Consider the following 13,811-nt stretch of genomic DNA (forward strand, 5'->3'; position numbering starts at 1 on the left):
TTTTTATAGTACATACAAAAATCTCTAATCTTTTTTTATAGTACATACAAAAATCTCTAATCTTTTTTATAGTACATACAAAAATCTCTAATCTTTTTTATAGTACATACAAAAATCTCTATTCTTTTTTTATAGTACATACAAAAATCTCTATTCTTTTTTTATAGTACATACAAAAATCTCTATTCTTTTTTTATAGTACATACAAAAATCTCTAATCTTTTTTTATAGTACATACAAAAATCTCTAATCTTTTTTTATAGTACATACAAAAATCTCTAATCTTTTTTATAGTACATACAAAAATCTCTAATCTTTTTTATAGTACATACAAAAATCTCTAATCTTTTTTTATAGTACATACAAAAATCTCTAATCTTTTTTATAGTACATACAAAAATCTCTAATCTTTTTTATAGTACATACAAAAATCTCTAATCTTTTTTTATAGTACATACAAAAATCTCTAATCTTTTTTATAGTACATACAAAAATCTCTAATCTTTTTTATAGTACATACAAAAATCTCTATTCTTTTTTATAGTACATACAAAAATCTCTAATCTTTTTTTATAGTACATACAAAAATCTCTAATCTTTTTTTATAGTACATACAAAAATCTCTAATCTTTTTTATAGTACATACAAAAATCTCTAATCTTTTTTATAGTACATACAAAAATCTCTAATCTTTTTTTATAGTACATACAAAAATCTCTATTCTTTTTTTATAGTACATACAAAAATCTCTAATCTTTTTTATAGTACATACAAAAATCTCTATTCTTTTTTATAGTACATACAAAAATCTCTAATCTTTTTTATAGTACATACAAAAATCTCTATTCTTTTTTATAGTACATACAAAAATCTCTAATCTTTTTTATAGTACATACAAAAATCTCTATTCTTTTTTTATAGTACATACAAAAATCTCTAATCTTTTTTATAGTACATACAAAAATCTCTATTCTTTTTTATAGTACATACAAAAATCTCTAATCTTTTTTATAGTACATACAAAAATCTCTATTCTTTTTTATAGTACATACAAAAATCTCTATTCTTTTTTATAGTACATACAAAAATCTCTAATCTTTTTTATAGTACATACAAAAATCTCTAATCTTTTTTTATAGTACATACAAAAATCTCTAATCTTTTTTATAGTACATACAAAAATCTCTAATCTTTTTTATAGTACATACAAAAATCTCTAATCTTTTTTATAGTACATACAAAAATCTCTAATCTTTTTTATAGTACATACAAAAATCTCTAATCTTTTTTATAGTACATACAAAAATCTCTAATCTTTTTTTATAGTACATACAAAAATCTCTAATCTTTTTTATAGTACATACAAAAATCTCTAATCTTTTTTATAGTACATACAAAAATCTCTAATCTTTTTTATAGTACATACAAAAATCTCTAATCTTTTTTATAGTACATACAAAAATCTCTAATCTTTTTTATAGTACATACAAAAATCTCTAATCTTTTTTATAGTACATACAAAAATCTCTAATCTTTTTTATAGTACATACAAAAATCTCTAATCTTTTTTATAGTACATACAAAAATCTCTATTCTTTTTTTATAGTACATACAAAAATCTCTATTCTTTTTTATAGTACATACAAAAATCTCTAATCTTTTTTTATAGTACATACAAAAATCTCTATTCTTTTTTTATAGTACATACAAAAATCTCTAATCTTTTTTTATAGTACATACAAAAATCTCTATTCTTTTTTTATAGTACATACAAAAATCTCTATTCTTTTTTTATAGTACATACAAAAATCTCTATTCTTTTTTTATAGTACATACAAAAATCTCTATTCTTTTTTTATAGTACATACAAAAATCTCTAATCTTTTTTTATAGTACATACAAAAATCTCTATTCTTTTTTTTATAGTACATACAAAAATTTCTATTCTTTTTTTATAGTACATACAAAAATCTCTATTCTTTTTTATAGTACATACAAAAATCTCTAATCTTTTTTATAGTACATACAAAAATCTCTAATCTTTTTTTATAGTACATACAAAAATCTCTAATCTTTTTTATAGTACATACAAAAATCTCTAATCTTTTTTTATAGTACATACAAAAATCTCTAATCTTTTTTATAGTACATACAAAAATCTCTAATCTTTTTTATAGTACATACAAAAATCTCTAATCTTTTTTTATAGTACATACAAAAATCTCTAATCTTTTTTTATAGTACATACAAAAATGTCTTATCTTTTTTTATAGTACATACAAAAATCTCTAATCTTTTTTATAGTACATACAAAAATCTCTAATCTTTTTTATAGTACATACAAAAATCTCTAATCTTTTTTTATAGTACATACAAACATCTCTAATCTTTTTTATAGTACATACAAAAATCTCTAATCTTTTTTCATAGTACATACAAACATCTCTAATCTTTTTTCATAGTACATACAAAAATCTCTAATTTTTTTTATAGTACATACAAAAATCTCTAATCTTTTTTTATAGTACATACAAAAATCTCTAATCTTTTTATAGTACATACAAAAATCTCTAATCTGTTTTTATAGTACATACAAAAATCTCTATTCTTTTTTATAGTACATACAAAAATCTCTAATCTTTTTTTATAGTACATACAAAAATCTCTAATCTTTTTTATAGTACATACAAAAATCTCTAATCTTTTTTTATAGTACATACAAAAATCTCTAATCTTTTTTTATAGTACATACAAAAATCTCTAATTTTTTTTATAGTACATACAAAAATCTCTAATCTTTTTTATAGTACATACAAAAATCTCTAATCTTTTTTATAGTACATACAAAAATCTCTATTCTTTTTTTATAGTACATACAAAAATCTCTATTCTTTTTTTATAGTACATACAAAAATCTCTAATCTTTTTTTATAGTACATACAAAAATCTCTAATCTTTTTTATAGTACATACAAAAATCTCTAATCTTTTTTATAGTACATACAAAAATCTCTAATCTTTTTTTATAGTACATACAAAAATCTCTAATCTTTTTTATAGTACATACAAAAATCTCTAATCTTTTTTTATAGTACATACAAAAATCTCTAATCTTTTTTATAGTACATACAAAAATCTCTAATCTTTTTTTATAGTACATACAAAAATCTCTAATCTTTTTTTATAGTACATACAAAAATCTCTAATCTTTTTTATAGTACATACAAAAATCTCTAATCTTTTTTTATAGTACATACAAAAATCTCTAATCTTTTTATAGTACATACAAAAATCTCTAATCTTTTTTATAGTACATACAAAAATCTCTAATCTTTTTTTATAGTACATACAAAAATCTCTAATCTTTTTTTATAGTACATACAAAAATCTCTATTCTTTTTTTATAGTACATACAAAAATCTCTAATCTTTTTTATAGTACATACAAAAATCTCTAATCTTTTTTATAGTACATACAAAAATCTCTAATCTTTTTTTATAGTACATACAAAAATCTCTAATCTTTTTTATAGTACATACAAAAATCTCTAATCTTTTTTATAGTACATACAAAAATCTCTAATCTTTTTTTATAGTACATACAAAAATCTCTAATCTTTTTTATAGTACATACAAAAATCTCTAATCTTTTTTTATAGTACATACAAAAATCTCTATTCTTTTTTTATAGTACATACAAAAATGTCTTATCTTTTTTTATAGTACATACAAAAATCTCTAATCTTTTTTTATAGTACATACAAAAATCTCTAATCTTTTTTATAGTACATACAAAAATCTCTAATCTTTTTTTATAGTACATACAAACATCTCTAATCTTTTTTATAGTACATACAAAAATCTCTAATCTTTTTTCATAGTACATACAAACATCTCTAATCTTTTTTCATAGTACATACAAAAATCTCTAATTTTTTTTTATAGTACATACAAAAATCTCTAATCTTTTTTTATAGTACATACAAAAATCTCTAATCTTTTTTATAGTACATACAAAAATCTCTAATCTGTTTTTATAGTACATACAAAAATCTCTATTCTTTTTTTATAGTACATACAAAAATCTCTAATCTTTTTTTATAGTACATACAAAAATCTCTAATCTTTTTTATAGTACATACAAAAATCTCTAATCTTTTTTTATAGTACATACAAAAATCTCTAATCTTTTTTTATAGTACATACAAAAATCTCTAATTTTTTTTTATAGTACATACAAAAATCTCTAATCTTTTTTATAGTACATACAAAAATCTCTAATCTGTTTTATAGTACATACAAAAATCTCTATTCTTTTTTTATAGTACATACAAAAATCTCTATTCTTTTTTTATAGTACATACAAAAATCTCTAATCTTTTTTTATAGTACATACAAAAATCTCTAATCTTTTTTTATAGTACATACAAAAATCTCTAATCTTTTTTATAGTACATACAAAAATCTCTAATCTTTTTTTATAGTACATACAAAAATCTCTATTCTTTTTTATAGTACATACAAAAATCTCTAATCTTTTTTATAGTACATACAAAAATCTCTAATCTTTTTTATAGTACATACAAAAATCTCTAATCTTTTTTTATAGTACATACAAAAATCTCTAATCTTTTTTTATAGTACATACAAAAATCTCTAATCTTTTTTATAGTACATACAAAAATCTCTAATCTTTTTTTATAGTACATACAAAAATCTCTAATCTTTTTTATAGTACATACAAAAATCTCTAATCTTTTTTTATAGTACATACAAAAATCTCTAATCTTTTTTTATAGTACATACAAAAATCTCTAATCTTTTTTTATAGTACATACAAAAATCTCTATTCTTTTTTTATAGTACATACAAAAATCTCTAATCTTTTTTATAGTACATACAAAAATCTCTAATCTTTTTTATAGTACATACAAAAATCTCTAATCTTTTTTTATAGTACATACAAAAATCTCTAATCTTTTTTTATAGTACATACAAAAATCTCTAATCTTTTTTATAGTACATACAAAAATCTCTAATCTTTTTTTATAGTACATACAAAAATCTCTAATCTTTTTTATAGTACATACAAAAATCTCTAATCTTTTTTTATAGTACATACAAAAATCTCTATTCTTTTTTTATAGTACATACAAAAATCTCTAATCTTTTTTTATAGTACATACAAAAATCTCTATTCTTTTTTATAGTACATACAAAAATCTCTAATCTTTTTTATAGTACATACAAAAATCTCTAATCTTTTTTCATAGTACATACAAAAATCTCTAATCTTTTTTATAGTACATACAAAAATCTCTAATCTTTTTTTATAGTACATACAAAAATCTCTATTCTGTTTTTATAGTACATACAAAAATCTCTAATCTTTTTTTATAGTACATACAAAAATCTCTAATCTTTTTTTATAGTACATACAAAAATCTCTAATCTTTTTTATAGTACATACAAAAATAACTAATCTTTTTTTATAGTACATACAAAAATCTCTATTCTTTTTTTATAGTACATACAAAAATCTCTAATCTTTTTTTATAGTACATACAAAAATCTCTAATCTTTTTTATAGTACATACAAAAATCTCTAATCTTTTTTTATAGTACATACAAAAATCTCTAATCTTTTTTTATAGTACATACAAAAATCTCTAATCTTTTTTATAGTACATACAAAAATCTCTAATCTTTTTTATAGTACATACAAAAATCTCTAATCTTTTTTTATAGTACATACAAAAATCTCTAATCTTTTTTTATAGTACATACAAAAATCTCTAATCTTTTTTTATAGTACATACAAAAATCTCTAATCTTTTTTATAGTACATACAAAAATCTCTAATCTTTTTTTATAGTACATACAAAAATCTCTAATCTTTTTTTATAGTACATACAAAAATCTCTAATCTTTTTTATAGTACATACAAAAATCTCTAATCTTTTTATAGTACATACAAAAATCTCTAATCTTTTTTATAGTACATACAAAAATCTCTAATCTGTTTATAGTACATACAAAAATCTCTAATCTGTTTATAGTACATACAAAAATCTCTAATCTTTTTTTATAGTACATACAAAAATCTCTAATCTTTTTTATAGTACATACAAAAATCTCTATTCTTTTTTTATAGTACATACAAAAATCTCTAATCTTTTTTATAGTACATACAAAAATCTCTAATCTTTTTTATAGTACATACAAAAATCTCTAATCTTTTTTATAGAACATACAAAAATCTCTAATCTTTTTTATAGTACATACAAAAATCTCTAATCTTTTTCGGCTGCGATGCACTTGTACTGTTCTAACAAATTTTGGAAGACATTATGGAAATCCTTTTGTATGAGGGTGTCAATGACTATCGTCACAGCGTCTCTTATCTTCTCAATTGTCTAATAACGACAGCCTCTGAGGTTTTCTTTGAGAGTAGGGAATGATCCAAAGTTACATGAAGGAAGTTCTGGACAATAAAGTGAGGAACTGTCGTTATGCCCGTGACAACGTCTTTCATCCTGATCTGCTCTGAGTACTCTTCGGATAAACTTTGCGCAAATCTTTCGCATCTACAATTTCTTGCGAATAATTGTGTGTACAGTTTCCATACTGACATCAAACTACACTTATTGTTTTTATAAACACACCACGTCCCTCATCCAGTCAATTCTTTATTTGGCCAATCAATTCTGGTGTTCTGAATTTTACTTCTCCCATAGATCTCATCATCGCTCAAAAATTCCCTATGTTGCATGAATCTCTTATTCCACTCAAAAACAAAAGATCGATGCATGCATTTTCTACATTTAAAACATGATTTTGTTGTATGTTGTTCTTTAAAAGTGTTCTCACATCCAGATTGCCTTTTTTAGAATTAACCAGTTGTGACAATCAAGCTTTAGAATGGTGTATTCTAATTCTTGTTCTAGCCGTTAATTTAAACCTGAAATCATAAAAACTGGCAAGTAATCTCATGAGAAATGCAGTATTAACTGAATTTTCTGATCACCCTCTATTGACATAGTAAACATGCTTCAGAGAGAAACGCTCTGCTTTTATGACCATATACATATCTGGCAGTTAATCGTGTCAAGCATTAACGCTGGTCCACGTAGTTTTTGCATTATTTTCATTGCGTGCACCAAGCGATGCATACGAAAGGCGAATGGCCGTGCACGAACACAAACTTTATTTTATGAAAGAAAAATCAATTAGTAGATTAAGTGGTGAGGAAGAAGTGTTCCGGTCTTGAGAAAAACATGATTTTGAAGTAATGAATTACGTCAAACAAAGAGGAAGAGGAGAAAACACACATGCAAATATAACGACGGACGTAATAATAAGACGGAAGTTGATCACATGATGACGTGTAACAGTGAGTATGCAGAGTAGGTAGTGAAAGAGTGCGTCGATTAAAAACGTTTTGAAAAGCAACAAGTCCGATAGCCATTAGTCGCGTGCTATCGTGTAATAAATGAATGCGTGAATGTAGGATTGACATGAAATTCTAAAAGATAAACTAAAGTGACCGAAAAATGGGCTGAAATGAGTTAAATAAATAAAAAGTAAATGACTTAGACTGACTTTAATGAACGTATGGATGAATTGAATGACCTTAAGAATTACTTGAATGCTTAAAAATAATTGGAATCCTTCAAAAACAACTTGAATGATCTGGAGAATGATTTGAATACCTTTGAGATTGACTGCTTGTAAAGTGGGTGATCATTTTACATTAAATTGATATAGAAAAGTGATCCCCCACTTTATATCACAATAAGTACAGCATTTAGTAAGAACAGATACTAAACTTTGATCTTGGCCAAAAGGCCAAGAAAAGGGTATTTATTTGCTCCCCCACCGAGCAAATTAGGCACAAGGCCGATTTTTAATGTGAGGAGTGAAGGGAAATGGGGACCAACTCCCCGGAGAGTAGGGGAGCTGGATAGTAACAATTGGTATGAAGGGTTGCCCCTACAGTGACCAGGGTCTTATATGTGGGGTTTCACCCACATATGGTCTTTGCTTCAGTATCTGCCGAAACAGATGCTACACTTTGATCTTGGCCAAGCGGCCAAGAAAAGCTGTGTTTAGTTGCTCCCCCACCGAGAAAATTAGGCACAAAGCCGATTTTTAATGTGAGGAGTGAAGGGGAAATGGGGACCAACTCCCCGGATAGTGACAATTGGTATGAAGAGTTGCCCCTATATTGACCAAGGTCTTATATATGGGGTTGCCCCCAGATATTGTATTTGCTTGCAGTATCTGCCGGAGCAGATACTACACTTTGATCTTGTTTATATATTTTATTGAGAAAGAAAAAATTGAACATAAAAAACGTACAAAAAATTCAATTCAACAAAATTAGGCACAAGGCCCTACAAGAAATTGGGAGGGGGAGGGTACAGGGTCTTTTTGACTACGTAACAGATGAGACTTTGAAATCTTACTCTTGACTGGCAACATTTACCAAAATACCTCAATCACTCTGTGGATCCTAATCTAACTAATAACCCCAGCGTTCAATGTAAAATTTAACTATGCACAATTTGTATATTCATTTCTGTATGTTGTGTGTGCATTTTTTTTTTGTGTGTGTGTGTATGTGTAAGAAAATAAAGTTCGATTTCATTAGAAAGAGTTCTTGAATTAATTGGCATAAAATGTTCGTGGAGTGGGAAAAAACTAATGAAAATGTTCATTTCAAAAATAAGGAAAAAACTACTAATGTGTTGTTAGTAAGACCCCCCTGTACTATTCTATGTGGCTAGATCCCCCACTGTTTTCCGGGGAACCGAAAACAAGCAGAGCATCCCTAATGGGGTTTGGGGAAGTCGCCTTAATGGAGGTGGGAGAAAATAAAGCAACGGATGGAGGGGGTAGGAAGGTGACCTCTGAGTAGGGGGATGACCGGGGGCATCAGAAAATAAAGATGAGGAGCAGGGGGGTTGGGCAGACTCAGAGGTTCTCTAATACCAAAAAATAAAATCAGGAACAGGATCTCATTTGTACCACCAGTCAAGAGTTACTTTACTGAACTTATAATGCTAACCTAGGCGGGATGGGTTCCGTAGGACCCAGCACCGCCCATGCCATGCCTAAGGAGGGAACACGTATTGAAACTTGGCTCCTCGACGGATGCACAAACTAGTGCTGTGCACCCACCTCTTGTCAAATTCCACTCTAGGCAACCTCTTCCAATCGCATCTGATCTTTACTTTAAGCAAATGTTTAAAGTAAACGATCAGATCCCGATCAGGAACAGATGTCCCTTCGTGGACCAACTTGAGGCGCGCGATCCAAATGGTCATGCGCGCTACTGCTAGGATCGCCAGGAAAACCAAACTTTCCTCCCTGGGGAACGGCGGCTCCATGTTGTACACAAAAGTTCCTACGTCGAGATCGAGCAGACACTCGGCATCGATGCGAGCTGTTACCCCCTCGACGTACTTTAATAGGGGCTTTATCCGGCTGCAACTAAAAAACGCGTGCTCGATTGTTTCGGGCTCGCGTTCGTCACAGCACGGACAGAAGCGACTGGTATGTTCTTTATACCGGAAAAGTACGTCGAAGAGGGGCAGCGCATTTCGGACCAGTCGCCAAGTCAGGGAGAATTCCGAGTTATTCAGAATCTCCCGTCCCGGCGCCCAACGCCATTGAGAACGGACAACCTCCATCGACCATCCCATCCGCCTACAAAGTGGATCCTTCGCGGTCCCCTCCACTAAATCCCGATACAGTCTCTTCCTTGGCTGATCGAGGACATTGGTCCCCGGCAAAGCTCTAAGAGCGGTTCGGCATTCGGAGAAGAACTTGGACTCCCCCTTCGGTCTACGACGACCTTCTACCGAAGGGTTGGGTTTGAGATTGGGAAACGAGTTCTCAACCACAGAGACCCAAGGAGCGTCTCCTTCAAGCGAACGACCCAGGAAAGCCAATCTCTCGGCATTTCTATGACACAAGAGACTGGGCTGACCCAGGCCTCCCTCGCTCGGATTTTGAACACAGACCTCTCTGCAGACATAATGCTTACCCTCGTTCCACAAAAGTGAATCGAGGCGCCCTTGTAAGCGGGTTAGTCGTTCTGCAGGGAGAGGAAGTACAGACAAACGGTAAAGGATGAGCGGAAAGACGTATGTAGCACACGCCTCCGCCCGACCCTTCAAGGACAATTTCCTTCCAATCCAAGTCTTTACTGACGATTTGACCTTAGACTGTACTTCCGACCAATTCTTTTCCAGCTGAAGTCCCGGTCCAAACCAGACACCGAGAATGCGGACCGGTCCATCGGTCCAGCTGAAAATACCTGGAAGCGAGTTTACCCCGGTCCAGGCCCCCAACCGCAGGCCAACAGACTTGCTACGGTTGAAGATGGCCCCTGTTACTTCTTCGTATCGAGCGAGCGCCTCGACCACCGCTTGAACGTCCGTGAGGCAAGACACGAACACGGTGACGTCATCGGCGAACGCGGAAACCCTGGCTCGTGTGCCTCCAGGGAGAGCTATTCCGCGCAGGACTGGTGTAGCCGCCTCGTCCCTTAACTTGCGAAGGAGGGGTTCCAACGCCAGGACGTACAACAGAGGCGACAGCGGACAACCCTGTCGCACCGACCGAGAGACAGCGAATGACTCCGACAGCTTACCGTTGATCTGCACCGCTACCGTCGGCCTGTCATACAGAACAAAGATCCACTTGCGGAAGTCCGGATTAAATCCGGCGGCCTCTAGCACAGATCCTAGGAACCGATGGTCGACCCTATCGAATGCCTTGGACTGATCCAAACTGATCAGCGCGGCTTCGGCGTCGTCTTCTGTCCCCTCTATGATCGAGCGTATCAAGTGCAAATTGTCTTGAATCGATCTCCCCTTCACAGCATAAGTCTGGTCCGGTTCGATCAAGTCAGTGATGACAACCTGCAAGCGATTCGCAAGAATCTTTGCCAAAATCTTTAACTCTGTGTTTAGCAGAGTCAAGGGCCTAAAATCATCAAAGTTTTCCCTCCCACCATGCCGTTGACCTTTCCTCAGCAATGTGATCACACCCTTGGTCACCTGTCCAGGGATGGAACCCTGGGCAAACCAATGGTTGAACATATCCTTCAGAATAGGGACCAACATGGGCGACAGCCTCAAGTAAAACTCGTAGGGTAAACCATCAAGCCCCGGGGATTGGCCAAAAGGCCAAGAAAAGGTTTTTTATTCGCTCCCCCACCGAGCAAATTAGGCACAAGGCTGATTTTTAATGTAAGGAGTGAAGGGGAAATGGGGAACAACTCCCCGGGGAGTAGGGGAACTGGATAATGATAATTGGTATTAAATCAGTAGATTATGGTAACCTAGAGGCAAGTGATTGGTCGTTTTCTTATCTTTCATAATCAAAATGGTAATGCCACTAATGAGAAGATACCTGTCGTTAAACAGTCATATTTCATTGACACATGAAGTGGGTGACAAGCTGGATTGCGTCGGGTCTGGCCATTCAAATTGAAAGCTTTTTAACTTTCAAATGTAGCAGCTCAGCGGTGACTGTAATATTTAATATATTGAAAGGAATGTGTCGCTCTATTCTAGAGAACATATTCTGTTCAATATCCTTGATCCATTCTGCATCATCTTGGTGTTTTACTTCTCTTTTCTCAGATATCTTTTCAGAAGACACGAGACTGATCAGCATTTCCTGTTTCAATTCCTTCTAGTTGATTAGAAAGATGTTTATTTTTTATTCTACAGCAGTTCAATATCGAGCTGATAGTGTTCGATTCTGTCACTATAATGTTTAACTTTAGCAGTTTTAGTTGTGATACCCTCTTCTTCTTCTTCTTCTTCTTATTATTATTATTATTATTATTATTATTATTATTGTTTTTATTATTATTATTATTATAATTATCATTATTATTATTATTATTTTTACTATTTTTATTATTATTATTTTATTATTATTATTATTATTATTATTACTTTATTATTAATATTATTTTTATTGTTTTTATTATTATTATTATTATTATTATTATTGTTTTTGCTCTTGTTGTTGTTATTATTATTATTGTTGTTATTATTGTTATTATTTAATTTATTGTTTTATTATCAGTATTATTATTATATATATTTTTATTATTATTATGAGTTTTATTTGTAATACCCTATTCTTATTTTTTCCTTCTTCTTCTTCTTCTTCTTCTTCTTCTTATTATTATTATTATTATTATAATTATTATTATTGTTATTGTATTATTGTTGTTTTTGTTGTTGTTATTATTATTATTATTGTTGTTATTGTTATTGTTGTTGTTTTTGTTGTTGTTATTATTATTATTACTATTGTTATTATTGTTATTATTATTATTGTTATTATTATTGTTGTTGTTTTTGTTGTTTTTATTATTATTGTTTTGATATCATTATTATTATTATATATATTTTTGTCGTTATTATTATTGTTTTAATATCATTATTATTATTATATATTTTTTGTTGTTATTATTATCATTATTTTATTAGTGTTATAATAATAATTATTATTATTACTTACTTACTTACTAGGAATATTCACACAGGCCATCGTCAAAAACTGTTCTTAGAGAACAACATGCGGTGTTCCCTAGAGTCTGAGTGACAACTAATTACCCCAGATTTTCAGTACCCTCCAACTATTTCGACAACCTTTGCAAATTAAATTGTACTATCGCAACAGCTGCTTACCATTGATTTCTCGTTGGCTGCGACCATTGTTCTTCAATGGAATTTGGGTGGCAATAAGCCTCCCTAAGTTCCCAGTCTTCTTTGTAGAAGTCTGGCTAATGCTTTCTCTCCTCGGTCTTCCCCTTCTCCTTGACCTTCACTTATTTTCTTTGGCGCATGTTTATAGCGACACAAGAAAAAAAGAGGACGAAGGTAATGAAGTTTTATGATTCCATGTGATGTTCTATTGTGTTTTACACCTGTAGCAGTTTCTTCGTGGTTAGTTTGTGCCTGTAGCTCATGTGCGTTTGTCTCCACATTAAAGAGGGGTTCTTTAATATTACAGACGTTTTCATTATTGCTATCCGTTGTATCTTCTCAGCCATCTGTCTGATTCTAATCTCTTCCTTCTTTTTTAAAAGTTTTTCAGAATTGTTACTTACGCTCCTACGAATATTGGTGTTATCTCGATATTTTTAAATCTTCCATGTTGTTTTAAGCACTTTGCACAGTTTCGTGCATGTGCCTCGCTCATATGTCTCCTTTACATTCACCATGTGTTCTGTTAGAACTACAATCTGTCAAGACTTTTCCCTACTTGTTGGCTATTATCACATCGGGTCTCCTTCTCTAGATGGGTTTCTACGTTTGTATATCCAGTCCTAAAAGAACCTAGTGACTTGCATTTTTAGTACTGCTGCCTGTTCGTGATTGAACCATTTGTCTGGGTGTTCAAGTTTTGGTTGTCGGCAGTATTCCTAGTGTATTGCCTTCCCCCTAAATTGTGTCTTTTTTATATTTTTTAACTAATTTTCTGTATTCGTTTCTATGGTTTATTGTTTCGTCTCTTTGTCCATAGTCTGCATTTACTGTTTTCTTGTGTTCTGTCGATCCTTGCTTTGATGTAGTTGGTTCTAATTGCATCATCGTGCGAATCTTCCGTGTAATTTTCTTCTTCCGCCTCGTCTTATTTCTATGTTGTAGCAATTATTCTTTCTGTGTTTTGCATTATGTACTTTTCTCATTCGTTTTTGTAGTATTGACACAGTAATCTATACAAAACAGCAACCTTCCTCCGTCATTTCCATTGCTAAAGAGTCGGTCAGTGTCCT

At 30.5% G+C, this 13,811-nt stretch overlaps 1 pseudogene; it reads right to left on the bottom strand.

Moving 5' to 3' along the window:
• Window positions 1–7,732: 7,732 nt before the first annotated feature.
• Window positions 7,733–7,859, bottom strand: LOC145252984 (U2 spliceosomal RNA; annotated as a pseudogene).
• Between the last annotated feature and the right edge of the window lie 5,952 nt (window positions 7,860–13,811).

The sequence above is a fragment of the Euprymna scolopes genome, chromosome 29 (assembly GCF_053919585.1).
Source record: "Euprymna scolopes isolate OS-2025 chromosome 29, ASM5391958v1, whole genome shotgun sequence".
NCBI lineage: Eukaryota > Metazoa > Mollusca > Cephalopoda > Sepiida > Sepiolidae > Euprymna > Euprymna scolopes.